A 6,050-nucleotide genomic window follows, 5' to 3' on the forward strand; every position below is an offset into this window, starting at 1 on the left:
AGAGAATGATTAATTTCAGCTTTTATTTCTTTCATCACATTCCCAGTGGGTCAGAAGTTTACATACACTCAATTAGTATTTGGTAGCATTGCCTTTAAATGGTTTAACTTGGGTTAAACGTTTCGGGTAGCCTTCTAAAAGCTTCCCACAATAAGTTGGGTGAATTTTGGCCCATTCCTCCTGACAGAGCTGGTGTAACTGAGTCAGGTTTGTAGGCCTCCTTGCTCGCACACGCCTTTTCAATTCTGCCCACAAATTTTCTATAGGATTGAGGTCAAGGTTTTGTGATGGCCACTCCAATACCTTGACTTTGTTGTCCTTAATCCATTTTGCTACAACTTTGGAAGTATGCTTGGGGTCATTGTCCATTTGGAAGACCCATTTGTGACCAAGCTTTAACTTCCTGACTGATGTCTTGAGATGTTGCTTCAATATATCCACAATTTTCCTGCCTCATGATGCCATCTATTTTGTGAAGTGCGCCAGTCCCTCCTGCAGCAAAGCACCCCCACAACATGATGCTGCCACCGCCGTGCTTCACAGTTGGGATGGTATGACGGCTGTGTGGTCCCATGGTGTTTAGACTTGCATACTATTGATTGAACGTATTACCTTCAGGCGTTTGGAAATTGCTCCCAAGGATGAAGCAGACTTGTGGAGGTCTACAATTTTTTTTTTCTGAGATTTTGGCTGATTCCTTTTCATTTTCCCATGATGTCAAGCAAAGAGGCACTGAGTTTGAAGGTAGGCCTTGAAATACATCCAAATTATGTCAATTAGTCTATCAGATGCTTCAAAAGCCATGACATAATTTTCTGGAATTTTCCAAGCTGTTTAAAGGCACAGTCAACTTAGTGTATGTAAACTTCTGACCCACTGGAATTGTGATACAGTGAATTATAAGTGAAATAATCTGTCTGTAATCAATTGTTTCAAAAATTACTTGTGTCATGCACAAAGTAGATGTCCGAACCGACTTGCCAAAACTATAGTTTGTTAACAAGAAATTTGTGGAGAGGTTCAAAAACACGTTTTAATGACTCCAACCTAAGTGTATGTACACTTCCGACTTCAACTGTATGTGATTGACGATTAAAAATTAAATTCTGATGATGCCATGATTAAGAAAAATCATGAATAAATCATGAATCAGAATGAGTGAGAAAGTTACAGAGGCCACAACAGAACATGCTAACCTCTCACCATTACCATTAACAGAGGCTACAACAAAACATGCTAACCTCTCACCATTACCAATAACAGAGGCTACAACAAAACATGCTAACCTCTCATCATTACCAATAACAGAGGCTACAACAAAACATGCTAACCTCTCACCATTACCAATAACAGAGGCTACAACAAAACATGCTAACCTCTCACCATTACCAATAACAGAGGGGGTTTGATCTTTGTTAGTAGAATCACAAGCCTCACTGCAGGTGTCAGGAATCCCGCTTCCTGAGTCTGTTTCTGCCTGAGCTGACTGTTTTCTGTTTGGAGTCTAAGGGTGCGTTCAGAAACCTATCTGGTTGCTAGGCGACGAAGCTAGGCGGGAGATCTAGTGATTACCCTACACCTGCATCTCATCAACCTTCTGCACACCTGGTCCTGATCATCACCTCTTCATAAGCCCTGAGCTGACATCCATTCCCTGCTGGATCGTTAGCAACGAACAGCCTCATGTTTCCTGAGCTAGTCTTGTTGTTTTGTTCTTGTTACTGGTTACTCCCCCCCCCCGTTTACTCTGTCTACAGTCATCCTCCCGGAACATTCAACTCCCTTGCCTGGCCGTCAGTGGATACAGTGACGTCATTGAATCCACCCATCTACTCTCATCAACTCACCTCCGCTGCCGCTCCGTCTCCTGGATCACTCAAATTACACATCAAGACTACCAATAAATACTCACCTTCATTTTACTCACCTGGTCTGCTTCTGGGTTCTGTCTTAGAAACGTGACAGCAGGCATGGAATATGGGACAACATGCTAAACTTATGACTACTTTAATACACTATAAGTAATATGTCCGAATAATTACGACTTTTTCAAATGGGAGAACTACATGCATAAAGTACTTTCATATCTGATAATACTGACCTCAGAGTCTCCAGTTTACAGTGGGGATTCCCCAGTCCAGCAGAGAGCAGCTTCACTCCTGAATCCTTCAGGTCATTGTTACTCAGGTCCAGCTCTCTCAGGTGTGAGGGGTTTGAACTGAGAACTGAGGCCAACACTTTACAGGATGTCTTTCTGAGTTTACAGCATGAGAGTCTGCCAACACAGAAGAAATATAATGACAGACAGGTTGTATTAAAATGATACGCTTAGCTTTCTCGTTTACACTGTTACCCATATGCAAATAAAGTGTTGGGTTTCACATTAGAGCTGAGACCAGAGAAGCACAGCCTAGAAATGACACATTATTCAAGTATTGCTTGTAGATAGGAAGATGCATATTAACAAATATTTGAGTAGACTGACCAGACCAGTTTAAAAGCAGTATCAGTCAAAAGACAGACAGTGAGGTATCAGATTTAGATTGTATTGAGTATACAGTCCACACCATATCTATTTTGACAGTGAAGATAACATTTTAAATGTGGCTCTAAACTCCACCATTTTGGATTTCAGATCAAATGTTTCATATGAGGTGACAGTATATAATCCTCCTGTGAATGATAGTTTTTGCCTGCCTCACTAATGATGCCTTTTGCCGTTTCCCTGCCTGTACTGTTGCCTTTTTGGACCCCCTGTGTATGACCTTCTGCCTGCCCCTGGACCCAGCTACCTGCCTCCTCCTGTGGTCCTTTACAATAAACACCTGCTGAGCCCTGCGCTTGAAACCAGCTCTCTGTCTCCCATCGTGTTCATTACAGATGGTGACTGGAGTCATTTTATTTACAAGTGAGTAGATAACATGTTTCTAAACACTACTAAAAGCATCCTGATGATGCCATGATTAAGAAAAATCATGAATGAATCATGAATAATAGTGAGAAAGTTACAGAAGCTACAACAAAACATGCTAACCTCTCACCATTACCAATAACAGAGGCTACAACAAAACATGCTAACCTCTCACCATTACCAATAACAGAGGCTACAACAAAACATGCTAACTCCTCACCATTACCAATAACAGAGGCTACAACAAAACATGCTAACTCCTCACCATTACCAATAACAGAGGATACAACAAAACATGCTAACCTCTCACCATTACCAATAACAGAGGATACAACAAAACATGCTAACCTCTCACCATTACCAATAACAGAGGCTACAACAAAACATGCTAACCTCTCACCATTACCAATAACAGAGGATACAACAAAACATGCTAACTCCTCACCATTACCAATAACAGAGGCTACAACAAAACATGCTAACCTCTCACCATTACCAATAACAGAGGCTACAACAAAACATGCTAACCTCTCACCATTACCAATAACAGAGGCTACAACAAAACAAGCTAACCTCTCACCATTACCAATAACAGAGGCTACAACAAAACAAGCTAACCTCTCACCATTACCAATAACAGAGGCTACAACAAAACATGCTAACCTCTCACCATTACCAATAACAGAGGCTACAACAAAACAAGCTAACCTCTCACCATTACCAATAACAGAGGCTACAGCAAAACAAGCTAACCTCTCACCATTACCAATAAGAGGCTACAGCAAAACATGCTAACCTCTCACCATTACCAATAACAGAGGCTACAACAAAACATGCTAACCTCTCACCATTACCAATAACAGAGGCTACAACAAAACATGCTAACCTCTCACCATTACCAATAACAGATGCTACAACAAAACATGCTAACCTCTCACCATTACCAATAACATAGGCTACAACAAAACATGCTAACCTCTCACCATTACCAATAACAGAGACTACAACAAAACATGCTAACCTCTCACCATTACCATTAACAGAGGCTACAACAAAACATGCTAACCTCTCACCATTACCAATAACAGAGGTTACAACAAAACATGCTAACCTCTCACCATTACCAATAACAGAGGCTACAACAAAACATGCTAACCTCTCACCATTACCAATAACAGAGGCTACAACAAAACATGCTAACCACTCACCATTACCAATAACATAGACTACAACAAAACATGCTAACCTCTCACCATTACCAATAACAGAGGCTACAGCAAAACATGCTAACCTCTCACCATTACCAATAACAGAGGCTACAACAAAACATGCTAACCTCTCTCCATTACAAATAACAGAGGCTACAACAAAACATGCTAACTTCTCACCATTACCAATAACAGAGGCTACAACAAAACATGCTAACCTCTCACCATTACCAATAACAGAGACTACAACAAAACATGCTAACCTCTCACCATTACCAATAACAGAGGATACAACAAAACATGCTAACCTCTCACCATTACCAATAACAGAGGCTACAACAAAACATGCTAACCTCTCACCATTACCAATAACAGAGGCTACAACAAAACATGCTAACCTCTCACCATTACCAATAACAGAGGGGGTTTGATCTTTGTGCCTCCGTTTCTCATTTATCATCATTCACGATTCATTCATGGTTATTCATAATCATGGTAGTATCCACATGAATGTAGAAGTCACTGACAATAGAAGTGAAGTGACTCCAACATGACAGGACATTATTTACTATTCAGTTTCTATTAGGAAAAACATCATCCAAAACACAACCAAGACCAACTGCAAATGAATTCAACAAGTTAGTAGAATCACAAGCCTCACTGCAGGTGTCAGGAATCCCGCTTCCTGAGTCTGTTTCTGCCTGAGCTGACTGTTTTCTGTTTGGAGTCTAAGGGTGCGTTCAGAAACCTATCTGGTTGCCAGGCGACGAAGTTAGGCGGGAGATCTAGTGATTACCCTACACCTGCATCTCATCAACCTTCTGCACACCTGGTCCTGATCATCACCTCTTCATAAGCCCTGAGCTGACATCTATTCCCTGCTGGATCGTTAGCAACGAACAGCCTCATGTTTCCTGAGCTAGTCTTGTTGTTTTGTTCTTGTTACTGGTTACTCCCCCCCCCGTTTACTCTGTCTACAGTCATCCTCCCGGAACATTCAACTCCCTTGCCTGGCCGTCGGTGGATACAGTGACGTCATTGAATCCACCCATCTACTCTCATCAACTCACCTCCGCTGCCGCTCCGTCTCCTGGATCACTCAAATTACACATCAAGACTACCAATAAATACTCACCTTCATTTTACTCACCTTGTCCTGGTCTGCTTCTGGGTTCTGTCTTAGAGAAACGTGACAGCGGGCATGGAATATGGGACAACATGCTAAACTTATGACTACTTTAATACACTATAAGTAATATGTCCGAATAATTACGACTTTTTCAAATGGGAGAACTACATGCATAAAGTACTTTCATATCTGATAATACTTACTTCAGAGTCTCCAGTTTACAGTGGGGATTCCCTAGTCCAGCAGAGAGCAGCTTCACGCCTGAATCCTTCAGGTCATTGTTACTCAGGTCCAGCTCTCTCAGGTGTGAGGGGTTTAACCTCAGAGCTGAGACCAGAGAATCACAGCCTTCCTCTGTGACTAGACAGCCTGACAGCCTGCAAAGAGTCAAATCATATTAAAATCACACTGCTATTCTTTGGTGGTGAAAATAGTAGCAGTATATTTTTTCAACATATTTAGATATATCAGTGTCCTGAAACCTTCCATATCTATTCGTAAATTAAAGTATCATATTATAAATTACAAATTATCAAAGTTTTGCCTGCAGATAGAAACATGTATAGTACAAATATTTGAGTAGACTGACCAGACCAGTTTAAAAGCAGTATCAGTCAAAAGACAGACAGTGAGGTATCAGATTTAGATTGTATTGAGTATACAGTCCACACCATATCTATTTCGACAGTGAAGATAACATTTTAAATGTGGCTCTAAACTCCAACATTTTGGATTTCAGATCAAATGTTTCATATGAGGTGACAGTATATAATGTCACCTTTTATTTGAGGATATTTTCATA

The sequence above is a fragment of the Salmo salar genome, unplaced genomic scaffold, assembly GCF_965601325.2.
Source record: "Salmo salar unplaced genomic scaffold, fSalSal1 ptg000694l, whole genome shotgun sequence".
In the NCBI taxonomy this organism is placed as follows: domain Eukaryota; kingdom Metazoa; phylum Chordata; class Actinopteri; order Salmoniformes; family Salmonidae; genus Salmo; species Salmo salar.